Here is a 13,913-nt window from a genome sequence, read left to right on the forward strand (position 1 = left end):
TTTTTTATAGTCCATTATATTATCAAAAACATTGGATGATAATAGATTAGCAAGAAGTTGAAAGGCAGCTGGAATAATTGTTTTTGTTTTTGGCCATTGGAGTCCTGACTACTCAAACAATGTGTTGTACAGAGCTGAACAGATCTCAAAATTCCAATTTTTTTAAATCAGTAAATGCACCATATTGGGGGAAAGTTGGCCTAGTGGTTAGAGCAGTGCGCTTGTGCTCCGAGAAGGTTACAAGTACCTAGTTCAATCCCCACAGCCGGCACTTTGGGTCTCTGAGCACGACCCTTGACCGCACACTGCAATGGTAGCCCACTGCTCCCCAAGGGGATGGGTCTAATGCAGAGAGTTCATTTTCTCTATTTTGAGATTAATAAAGTTCTATTTCTATTTTGTATTAATGTTATATTACACCAGGTAATGATGGATACAAATATTTTCGATTGAGCACTGAACAACACCCAGGCTCACTCCAAATTGGGCAAATTGTAACTAGGCCTAATAGTTCCTTAAATAGTACCTAATTTCTTAAACTTTCATGGGATCAATAGTAAGAACACTGTTTTGGATAGGAATGAGGACAGCTTTAAGACATGTCACCATGGTAATTACACTGAATGGCAAACCTGCTGCAGGCAGACTAGCTTTCAGGATTGATCTGAATCTTAGAAAACGCCCCAACCAAGCAGCCTATCAGCTGCCTCGTCTAGGGACAAACCCTGGGGAAGATATGAACCCTAAATAAACTTTCTTCCTGTCAACAGAAACCTGAATCATCACTGATCCAGATCTCATGGCTTTATGGACCTATTTGTTGATCTGAAAACGAAGAACTGCATCTTTATTTCCAGATCAGAAATATGTTATGCCAAATGCGATGATCATGGATTTTGGACATTGGGAACCAGTGTCCAGATTTCATTTTGACATGATGACCAGAGAAGAGGATACAATTTTGGCTCACAATCAATCAATCCACCAACATTACGTTATACCACAGACTGATACTTTGATCCAGGTCTGGGAGGAGATCATGCATTGTAGGGAGGTCGTACAGGCACTTGGTCGCCATGCATAATACTAAGCCTAACTTTTTGATCAGTTTTAAGGAGATTACACCAAAGATGTGTCAGCCTGTAGTATGTTTTTCCACTTTAATTTTTGTATGACTCCAAATACAAGGTTCCATTGATTAATAAATTTGATTTCCATTGATGATTTTTGCATGATTTTGTTGTCAGCACATTCAACGAATACACAGAGTATTGATTGAGATTACTTTGTGTTATTTTAGAGTTCCCTTTACTTTTGGAGCAGTGTATACTCAATTAAAATGGAATTGGGAAGATTGATGGTGTTAAGGACTATGTGGGGGTGAAGGGAAGTTATTAAATAAGTTTTTTTTATGTGATTTGTTAGGATTGTATGCTGTTGATTTAACACTGGGACTCCAAGAATTCTTCTAGAACTCCCACATTTTTTCCGATGGTATGCAACAGTAGTGATGATGTTATCAACGGAAATTCTATTGTGCCATATAAACTCACTGTTGATATGTAAACCTAATATATATAATATATTTTTTTTTAAAGGCTGTATTATATGATATTATTATTTGTATTCTAAATTTGTATTAGAAATAAATTAATGAAATAAATAAGGCTGTTTTACTACACAGGTTCAAAGTTTGAAATTACAATTTTATTTACAGAAATTGATTGATTACCCCCGAATATTTCCTGCACACCACCTTGTCACATTTTTGACAAAGATCATATGAGCAGTTTTTTGTGCGCACACTTTGCAGTTTTTTCTGATGCACCTCGCATTGTTTTCTTTAACTTGCCAAATCTGGCTCTTCTGATGCGAAGTGGTTAATAACCTGCAACTCTCTGGAGCGCATGTGGTTGGCACGCAACTGTTTTACCAGTTCAAGGATAATTCTCTGCGTGAGATGGTGATGTTCAAACAGCTCCTGAACAAAACCAACGTTTTTATAGCTGCTATGTGCAGGACCCTAAAAATGCAGCCACTAAGCATCTTCGTGTTGGAAATTTTACAGAATACTTGCTAATCATCTGATCCGACACATCCTAGCTAACCTTTTTGTGATCATTGTAGACCACAGGCCCTGGTTTGGCTTTTGGGCCGCTGAGTGTACCAGCTGAGGTGGTGGCAGTGCAATCCAAACCTTGAAAAAAAGTTTCCCTACTGTCTGTGGGCCACTGATACCTCAGCATGTTTCTGGGGGTGGTTGATCATACCCTGACTCGCTGTCAGAATCAGAGCCCCTTCCTACCGACCAGTCATCATGATCAGTCTCTCCATCTCCTTCTGAATCACTATCATCAACATTTTGAAGCATTTCTAAAGCCTTCTTCGCTGTTACATTTCTTCTGGAAGACATTTTTTTGTATTAGCCAAAGAGTTCTAGGTAGAAACGTCAATAAACGGTTGGAACATATTACAATGTAACAAATAGAGCCGTCAAAATGATGGCTGTGGGTGATTGAGGTGAAATTAACCATATTTATCTTTTACTGTTTAGTTTTATTTATTTTTTAAACATGACAATGAAGGAAATATAGGAATAGGAAAAGTCAGTTAACATGACCAACATCTCATAACTGTCAAAATGACGGCCTTGGGAGCTCTAGTGTTAATTAATCTACTTCTCTAGAACTGTGCTGCTTTTGGATAAGTTAGAAGAACTCCAAGTCCTGCAGTTTCTTATGGACATGATAGAGTTAAAGATACCATCATAAACATACTTAAAGAAAGCAGCTGTCCTTTAGACAAGGCAGACCGCGCTGTGAGGATTATGTTGTTTTATTTCTCCATTGCATTTAACATGATTCAGCCTGACTTACTTTATGAGATACTCCAGAAGACTGTGGTCAAAGAATACCTGGCAAGCAGACCAAAGTTTTCGAAACTGTAGGGCTTCCTGCCTAATCAAGTGGTCAGCACCGCAGGAGGATCTCAGTGGATGATACTCTTTCCATTCATTTTGGCTCTGTACACTTAGGACCTTCAGTACAAGATAGAGTCCTGTCATCTGCAGAAATATTAGGATGGCTCTGCAGTTGTTGAGTGCATCAAAGAAGAACAAGAAGCTGAGTACAGAGTTTTGGACTGCTTTTTGTAATGGTGCAGAAACGATCCTCTGATCCTGAATAGAAAACAAGGAGGTGATTGTTGAATTCAGAAGAAAAAGTAAGAAGTTGAATTCCTTTATTATTATTGTAGAAAAGGAGGAGGTGGTGGAGCAGTACAAATTCTGTGGTTTACCTGGACAATCAACTTGACTGGAGACGCAACTATGAAGCCGCCTAAAAGAAAGTACAGAGTTCTATATTTTATCAATATCCTTGCGAATACTTCAAATCAAATCATTTGTCAATAAATCAAAAAGGCTCTACTGTTCACCAGGTTAAGATACTCTTTTTATTTGACCTTTCTCTTAGGATGCAGCACATCCCAGGGCCTATGATGCTTACTAAGGGTAAGATAGGGAAAACAAGCATACAGTGTTCTGAAATTAAGGATCCCATCTAGTTTTTATGAATTTTACTGTTATCTGCACAATTGATACATAGACTGTGTTCCCTGGAGACAACCAAATAAGACATAAAAACAGCTTTCAGAGCAGTGGGCATCCCTTAGATTTATGTATGTGGAAGGTTAAACCTACAGTGAATATACAATATCATTCAGGTTGGTATATATCTATAACTGCAGCCTTTTATTGTTTAGTATTTAGTATTAGAGTATAAGTTAACACTTGGAACAAAATTCCCATGGCATGTATGCATGGGCATGCTCATGTATAAAAAATGTACAAAGCTTTTTCAGAAGGAAATGCTTAATAGCAGGTGTGGGCGGCTCCAGACTCAATAAAGAGGTGACACGAGCCCCAGATATCCAAAGGCACCCTAGATCACAGGGACACAAGGAGAGCAGACATATGGATTGCCACACCCAACAGAGAAGGGCAGACGAGAGCAGAGACCAGAGGCTATAATGCTGAGGTCAAATGGGGCTGTAACAGCGAGCCTATGGGCTCCACCAGTGGCCGGTCATGCCCAAAGTGGACCCGGATGAGAACCCAGGGGACCAGTACTACCCCACTACTAATTGGCCCAGCTCCATCCCCAGGTTGTAAAGCGGAGAGAACAGACGTGTGTAAGACTCCATGACAGCCCCGCTCTGGCTCGGATGTGGTGTTGTTGTCTGTTGGAGTACTGTGTACAATTGTCACAATTGGATCCATCATCTTTCCCAACCACTTGTCCTTACCCAGTCACTATAGGTTGTTTCTATTTTTAAAAAAAAGAAAAGAAAAAGTGCTCTTTGCAGATTCTCTTTGCACTTGATTTTCCCTTTCGGTTTTGTTTCACCTGCCAGGTCATGTCGTTATCGATATGTAAAGAAGTACCGTATTTTCACGACCATAAGGCGCACCGTACTAAAAGGCGCAGTCTCAGTTATGTGTGCCATTACTGTATTTAACACACACGTAAGGCGCACCGGATTATACGGCGCAGGTTTCATATACTGGTTCATATCCTCTACACGTTTAAATACCTCTACTGCGTATTTAAAAATAGAGCGGGAGCAAAACTGAGTATGTTTGTGCTTTATTCATATATTTATTACAAAGTATTAATCAAACCTGGGAGCTGGCCGTGAGACAGACACATCGCTGATGATACAGAGCGCTGTGATCACTCCTCTGAAACAGTTTATTGATGCATAAATTAACTTAAAATGCAGAAATCTGCCGGCAGAAGATATTCGCTTTAATTATCCTGCTGCCTGCAGTTTAGATTATTTAGATGAAAAACACCAACCAGCTGCCGCGGTGAATCACGAGGAGGAGACCCGGCCAGAGGCTGCTGTTGAATGGGATTCCTACTGACAGTGCACCGCTGGTATGTGGGGGTCTGAGCGGCTCCGACAAAACTAATATTAGAAGGCAGGATGGTAATCTGGATGAACTGACTGCAATGATTAAGTTTTCAGGTGGACTTTCTCACTTAAAAACATATTAAAACTACTTTATTCCCACTGATCACAGCAAATATAGCTGTCAGACACACTTTTGTACCGCGCAGCCAGAGCAGCAAAGCTGCTTCAGCCGCGGGTCAGAACTAACTGGTACAATCAGCAAAAATGAAGCAGCAGACGCAATTTTGCTGCGTCCGGTGTGAAGCCGGTTCACACCGATGTCGAGCAGTTGAACTTCCTTTGTCAGACCTCCCGGAAAGACAGCAAGCACAGCGTTCATTTGTTTCACCATGTTTTTCACATCGGCTGTGAGATGGGCACGCATGGAGTCACAGATTAACAGCGATGGTGATGTGTGGGAAAAAAACACCTGGTCTCCTTACATACACCTCCCTCAGCCACTCTTTCATCATCTCCTCAATGAGGAGTTCCTCATAAAGCACATACCTGTTCTTTTATACACAATCCACGCTCACACTTCCCCCTTTAACATTCTCATGGTGGTCTCAACAACGTCCGCAGTAACAACACACATAGGGCGCACCGCACTATAGGACGTGCCGCACATTTTGAGGGAAAAAAAAGACGTTTATATGCGCCTTATAGTCGTGAAAATACGGTAACCAGTTTTGACAAAGTAAGAAGTATACAGTACAGATATTTGTGTTTTAATGTAATAGTGAAAAAGTGACCTAAATACAGTAACTATGTATTTATGATTAGTACTTATATAACTATACTTAGTTAGACCACTGGATTACATTATCCTTTGTTTAAAATTTTTCTTGAATGGAAAATATCCTGCAATTCACATCTGAAAACTAATTAGGGTGAGAAAGGAAGATTATTTCATCATAAGTGATATAGTGATCTATTGCTTCCAAGTGGGGATGCATGTTAAAACAACCACTTTGCTTTTTTAAAAAAAAAAGACTTGCAACACAATGCCTCTTGGTACAAAACACATTAAGATAGGATTTTTTTTACCCTCTATTTGAATTTTGTCACATTTGCAAAATTTTTTCCAATAACTAATTCAATTCAATTTCAATTCAATTCAATTCAGTTTATTTATATAGCGCCAAATTCACAACACATGTCATCTCAAGGCACTTTACAGTTCAACCAGATCATACAATCAAATTGATACAAACTTTTCTATCTAAGGAAAACCAGTTGATTGCATCGACTCATTGACTCAAATACAATCCCTCACACTAAGCATGCTTATAGCGACAGTGGAGAGGAAAAAACTCCCTTTTAACAGGAAGAAACCTTCAGCAGAACCAGGCTCAGTGTGAGAAGCTATCTGCAGAGGCCGACTGGGGTTCAAGGAGACAGAAGCAGAGACACAAAAAGCAGCTGTAAAAGGCAACCCGTCCAGGAAATGTGGGGCACAGGAGTTTAGTGGCCTTTATTATGCATGTTATAATGAACTCACCGCCAGTATACAACTTTGATGCTGATGCTAAATTGTTAGCCAAGTAGTTAGCTTTTACAGTTGTTCATTGACCTCTGTGAGAATGGATTACTGATTCCTCAGACCCCCAGCAATTCATTAATCTTGTCTCTCTTTGCAATCTGTTTTATTTTCTGTTGTGATGAGTATCCTAAGGCCACCAGATATTATATTTGTTAAGCACCAACTTTTGTTGCCAACAAGCACAAAGCTACCCATAACATTTCTGTGAATAAATAGGATGTTGAAAATGTCCTCATATAAAATTGTACTAACTGCACTTTTCTACTTATTAATAATGACATTTTGGCTAATTGGGTTATGAGACTAAGCAGAAAAAGGGTAGAGTGTTCAACTGAATTAAACAGAAGAAGGTCCATTGCTGCCATTGGTTGCCTAAGCTGTACGATTGATGTTACATGTCTTTTACTTTGACTGAAGCAGTGTGCCCCAGGCAAATAATGCAGGAATAGCATGCAATAAAAAAAACACATTAATGTCTAACCGCATTTTAAATCATTCAAATGCATCCTGCTGCCCAGATCAAACCTTCCCATGAGCCTGGGGCCTTTTGGCACCCCTGGTCAAGATAAACACAGAGGTATTTAAACTCTTTCTTCATCTAAATTTCTTCTGAGATAGTAATTGTGTTTGACCGTTTCCTTTTTCCAGTGAAATCTATAATCATCTCCAGTGTTTTATTCACATTCAGGATATTAAAACTGATTCAACACCTGCTGCAAAGAAGTCCAGTTTTTGGTCCATTGCAACAGACAGATTACCATATTTCAAACTGGTAAATACAAAAATCTGGTTCTAATAAAGGATGGTAGAATTCATATTGAATAATAATTAATTTCATATGAGACTGCATAGCTCCAGACCAGTCATGCTGACTCTTGGTTTCCACAAAAAGTACCACAAATGGGCTGTATGTTTCAATATAGGAACCCAGAACAATTGAAATAGGCGGTGTGCTCTGATTAATCTAGGGATTTCCTTTTTATCACAAGAGTGTGCATGTCACACATTAGGGGATCTCATTGTGTTGGGATGTTCTAGAGGAAAATAATAAGGTGATTAAGGCAGTATGATGCTTTTGGTAACCTCCTTCTTGATTCTTCATTTATTTTAGCAAGTTCTACCTATCTAAGGACGGCTTCATACCATTGAAACTATTTTATTGATTTCTGTTCTCTGTTAAACAGTTTGAGAGGCCCGATAACGTTTAGGGCCAAACCACACAAAACACTCTGATGCAACGTATTCAAAACATATCGGCTAAGGGGGGGTCTGTCAATGTGACAGCAGACATGCAAGATCAAGTATTCATGCAAACGTATGCAATTGCTTGAGTAAACACAAAACTGAAGTTGCTGATTCAACCCCCTCAAAAAAGATCCCTGTTTAATTTTGGTATTTTTGTCTGTAAGTACACAATGTGTTTAAATGCTTTATTGTTTAGGAATTCTCTTTTCTATAATTTTATATTTGTGTCTTCTTTGCGTACATTTACAAAATTCTATGTTCAATGCCTGTCTCTATCCATGGCCGAATGTCCGATACACTTCACAGTCAAACAAATTCCCAAACACTGCCAAAATTTGACTGGGTGGATTCTTATAGAGGTAAAAATCCATAAAGACTTGCACAACAATGACACCTGCTGGTGATATTGTATCATGTACTGTCAAAGAAACACTTTTTGAAAGACTGGAGAGGATAGTAAATTTGTCATAAAATATCATCTGGAGTCAGCTCTTGCAATAGAACAGCACAAACCTACTGGCTTCAGTGGTTTGCTATGCTCTGTTTATCAACAAATTATTTTTTGCTCCATCATCTCAGACATCTCCTGATTTTATTTCCTGATGTCGGGTGCTTCCTGGCTAATTATCCAATTGGAAATGTTTGAGCTTCATTTTGATTGAGGGAGGTATAAACATTCGCAAATGAAGAAACCTTGTAGCTGCAGTGAAGGAATGGAATTCTGCGAGGGAAATAATCACCTTGGCAGCCAAGTTTAACTTTGTGGTGACTGTCAAGCCAGGAGCTCCAATAATAATAAATTATTAAAATTAGAAAAAAAAAAAAAAAAGAAAAGAAAATGTATGCTTCAGTCGTATCGGAATATCAAAAGAGGAACTAAATAATAAAATTAATCTGGGGTTAAAACCACTTTAAGTCTTTATGACTTTAATTTCTCACAAATCCTCTTAATGCAACAAAAGAAAAACTTCAATGAATAATGTTAAAATCCTTTCCTGAATGAGAATCAAGTCTGTGTCCTTGGCTGTATGAATGTGACTCCCTCTGGTTTTGTGCTGAGTGTCTGGTCTCACAAGCTTTTATCTCCTTTCATTGACCTATTCTTCCCAAATCAGCAAGTTTAGCTTCATTGACCCCAGTGATATACCTGCTTAACATTATCCCAGATAATAAAAACCACTAACCTACAGTTGCAGGACTTAGTTTTTACCAAGGAAAGAAAGTTAAATGGTACAATTTAAATTTTTTTATATAGAAGTACTATGTATAAAATATGTTTTGAAATGGTTATACTGGACAAAATGCAGACTTTCTCCTAAGCTTGAATCATATTCTATAAATGTAATAGCAAACTGACATTTACCACCAAAAAAAAAATGTATTGCTGTGAAACATCTTTTAAAGTCTATTGAATGATATATTTACAAAAGGCAGAACCATGTGTTGAAGTAAAGACTGGCTTAGAGATTTTGTGATCATTATTGTTTTCAATTCTGCTTTCGAAATTATCTCTAATGTTTATTCTATTCCTTGAGTATGATTAATGCTTCCATTGTGTCAATATAGTGCGCCAATATAGTGTTTATGTCAAGTTGAATGGATATTTGTAGAGGACCCAAATGCAGAGAGGTTGTTTCTGAAGCAGACTGAAAATGTTTTGTCATTGTCTCCTTTCTCTTCTTTCTTTCATCTTTTCTCTTTCTTTTTTCCTTTTCTTCTTCTGTTTTTCCATACTGCTACAATTGTGAAAGTCAAATCTGTTGGGCTCTTTTTGGCATCAAGACAATTATTCTTATTGCCAAATTGACAGACAGGACACTGTTTAAAAAAAAAAAAAAAAAAAAAAAAAGAGAGAGGTTGTTTCTCGCTGATTTAATAATAAGAATGGTGGCAAGCATAAATCCAGAAAAAAATAATCAAGTAACACAACAAAACCAGAACAAAGGGAAACACATAGGGTTAAGGTGGGAATGAAAAAATCTAAAAGTTACTGCAGAGGATGCACATACATGGCAAACAGAACAATGAATGGAGTAACAATTGATTGGGAGCAGGTGTGGACAGAAGGTTCTAGAACAGGCATGCCCAAAGTCGGTCCTCGAGGGCCGCTGTCCTGCAGGTTTTAGAGGTTTCCTTGCTTCAGCACAGCTGATTTACATTGATAGCTGGTTTACAGGCTTTTGCTGAACTGCAATCATCAGAATCAGCTGTGCTAAAGCAGAGAAACCTTTAAATGCTACAGGACAGCGGCCCTCGAGGACCGACTTTGGGCATGCCTGTTCTAGAACGAAGGGAGCTAAGGGAAATGTGACTGGCACTAGGTGGCAACAGAGAGTTACACAAGAATGCTTAAATATAACTTAGATGACACTAAACAAAAATGAACGTAATGACCTAGAAAACCCAAAATGACATAAGTCAAAATGCAACTGAAAAAACAAACTGAAACTTTTGAACCCCAACAAAAATCCTTATCAGGAGAAAACTAACCAAAGCTAATGCATGAGTGCATGAGTACACCTGTGTATGCAATACAGCCATTTCACCTTCACCAACAAATTTTCTTTGAGCCTAAGATAAGAGTAAATACTGGACATGGTTACTGCATTTGATGTTTTGTTGAACAAGGAGGATGTACAAAAAAAAAATATATATATATGGTATTGCATTGATATAATTATTTCAACCAAATTGTTTGAGGAAGTATTCCTCTAATTTCCATCCCGATTTTATATATGTTTAATCTATCCATATTACAACTTTTCTTATTTAAAATCCTTGAGAAGCTAGTTAATAATCATTTGTGGGAGCTTTAAAAGTAAGACCTGTTTAAAGAGTGAAGGTCAGCTTTTAGAGCTCATCATAGCAATAAAACAGGACTGGGGAAAATCACTAATGATATTTTCATGGTCTCAGATAATGGCGCTCTCTCTGTATATGTCCTGTTAGACCTTAGTGATGAATTTGATTCACTCAATCATAATATTCTTTTAGAATTACTCATACAGCACTAGGTTGGCTTAAATCTTATTTTCCATAACTCTGTTTTTGTATCTTTAATGTCATCTTATTGGTTTTCCATTAAAATTGTTGGTAGTTTTTAGGAAAAAAGATATAGTTAGTGAGGGTTAAACACTGAGATCTAGAAAAAAAAAACACCTTTCCTTCTAACAGATCTTGCCAGAACAAAAATCTTTCACAGTATAAAACCTGAGTCCTGGTACATGTACTTGCTACAGACTGGGCTTTAAAGACACTGTATTAATTTCTAAAGATGAGGAGAGGGGATACATGAACTAAAATATTTTATTGTTCACACCTACAGTCCCACAGTAAACAGATCTGTTAGAGAATTACCTGTGCAATGAGCTTAATCTGTTGTACAAGAAAACATGTTAAAAACTTAAATCTAATTTCTCCAAACTTTTGCTTTAACGTTTCTTCTTCAGTTACCTTAAATTTCAGCTCATCTTAAATCTGCAACCATATTGTGCTCAGTTGTTCTCTTTTCTACTCATTTATTGCCTCATTGTCTTCCTCCGCACACACACAGTATTTGAATCAATACACTTTTCGTTCTGCCCATTTTGTTGCCAGCCAGTTTTTCTCCATCTGTCTGTCAGCCTGTTTGTGCTTCCTCTCTACTCAACATAAACAACAGTTGGTTTACCCGCACTGTATCCCTGTTGCTCATCCCTGGCAGATTGTCGTGTTTGTCATACAAACAGCTCCTGAAAGCAGCTTTTTTTTATGAGTGCCAAAACTCGAAGCAAAATACATCAAATCAAGAAGCCATTAATGATAATGGGAAGACATAATCTAAAAATAAGTTATTGAAGTTTTGTGGTCTATTGTATATCTTCCAGACAGTACATTTTTAAAATCAAAATGAAGCATTACATATTAAAAAAATATTTGAAAATGCAGAACCCATTGCAGTGCATTTTGCAAAAGCCAATTACTGACAAGGTATGCTTTGATGGCCAACAGCACAAACCACGGATCAACTATACTGTATAATACCTAGCTTTGAAATTTGCTGGTGTGAGTGATAGTTGGCACAAATGGATGTCCAGAAAGAAGACAATAAAGTAAATTATTCTCCTAATAGCAATTATGATTATGTAATCTGTTTGGGAGATCACGGAATATGGTTGTTTTTTTCACACATAATTCAGCATTACAAAAGTTCTCAAACTTTCTCAAAAGTACTACTGCTGTCTGGCCACTGTGAGTCAAAAATCCTTAAGTAATCAGCATCAAGCAGCTAGTTTCATGCCCCTGCCCCTGCTCCATAGTAGTGACTCATTTGGGCATGCTATCCAATCAGGGCTCTACTTCTCTCTGCTTACCTCAATAGATGGAGGCTCAAACCTCCAGTTGTCATAGGGACAGTAAGGCAGCATCCTGATGCTCCAGAGCAGAGGGGAGAAGCGGCTCCACAGCTGATTAATGAGCAACATACTCATGAAATCAGGTGCATTTTAGCTTATATTTATTGCAGTTTAATGATTACATTTATGAAGTTTGGCAATGCCTATTTTAAGTGACCCAATGAATATGGTCACAACAGTTGCTTTCACCTTCCGGGCTCTTTCTAGGTTGTTGGTAACATAATTTTGTCTGTTTTTATCTGGAAGTCCCACAGGATCTTAGGTTTGTCTTTTTCCACCATCTTGAGAGATTGATCCCTCTTTGACCTGGGGGTTTACAGTTTGTATTGTGCACAGATATTTCTGTACACCATACCAGCCACATCACATTTAATCTATTCCTTTCGTGCCAATATCTTACACCCTACTGTGCTATTCAGTATTGTTTATGGGGCCTTTTTGACTAGCCTGCACCTAGGATCTTGCCTGGTATGGTAGATCTGGCCCTCTATTGTCCTGATGCTCAGGACCAGCAGCCATGACCTGCAGCTCTTCTATGCTTTCCTTCAGCCCAGCCCTATCTAGACATTGGCAGGGTTTGGTCATATCAACCACTTCAGCTATTAGTTGGTGGTACGTCCCATGCATGGGGTTTTCCACCCATGATGGTTCCTCCAGTTCCTTCATTTCCAGCTTCCATAGCCGGAGACATTCACTAACCGCTTCATCCCTCTGGTCCATCTTTCTGATGTATTCTTGGAGCTTGGATGTTTCATCTTCAATAGTGGCTCTAATGCTCACTAGACATCTTCCTCCTCCTTTGTGCTTAGTCTATAGTCTCTGGATACTGGATTTAGTGGGTGTTCCACCATGCATGATGAGTTGCTTTCTTTTTTCCTCCTTAGCACCAGTTCTTATCCCAGCAGGGTATCTGATTACTGGAAAGGCATAGCTGTTGATTGCTTGTACCTTGTTTTTACCATTGAGCTGAGTTTCAATTCAATTTTAGCATTCAGATTGATGTTATGCACAGGAGGAGGCTAATAATGTCGCCATATATGAAATAGTATTGATAGCCAATCTTGTTGATTATTGGGGGGTTTCAGGCTTATGTAGAATATTGGAAGGAGGGGGTGGGAGAACATCCCCTTGGTTGGCCTCAAGTATGGTTTTCCACAGAAGCATGGAGTTTGCAATGAAGGCCAGTAGAGTACTGTTGTTCTTTTACAGCTTCAGACATTCCAGGACACATGTGGGGCAATCACTCATAGGCGGTAAGGCCTGAACTAAAATTCACAATCATTAAAGGATTTCAATAACCTGTGAGGACCCTAAGATGAACTATATTGGAGGAGTTGGAAGTAAAGCAACACAAAATTTGTTGATCTATGCAGGTTCCTTGCAGAGTGTTGGAGTCTGTTAAAATGAGTGTGCATTAATACTGGATAGACCACCATGCTTAGGATTTGAATATTTAATGAAGTTTTCACAAAGAAACTAAAATAGACTGCATTAGTTTTCATGCTGCCAAACGAAGCAACAATAACTCCTCCCTCGAAGGTTGATGCAACCTAAAGAGGTATTTATTTTAAGAAAGATGTAGAGAAAAATATTTTTAACTGCTGTTCAACAAAAAATTTAATTTTTAAATTAAATAAATGTGTCACTACTCACAATTTATTTTTTTTTCAATCATTTCACAAACTGCCTCATCTAGAAAAAAATTCTAATTATTTTTACGAAATACAAGAAACTAACACCCTAATTTCATAGATAGAGAGATATTCCAAGAAGTT

The sequence above is a fragment of the Cyprinodon variegatus genome, unplaced genomic scaffold, assembly GCF_000732505.1.
Source record: "Cyprinodon variegatus isolate N-32 unplaced genomic scaffold, C_variegatus-1.0 Scaffold96, whole genome shotgun sequence".
Classification (NCBI taxonomy): domain Eukaryota; kingdom Metazoa; phylum Chordata; class Actinopteri; order Cyprinodontiformes; family Cyprinodontidae; genus Cyprinodon; species Cyprinodon variegatus.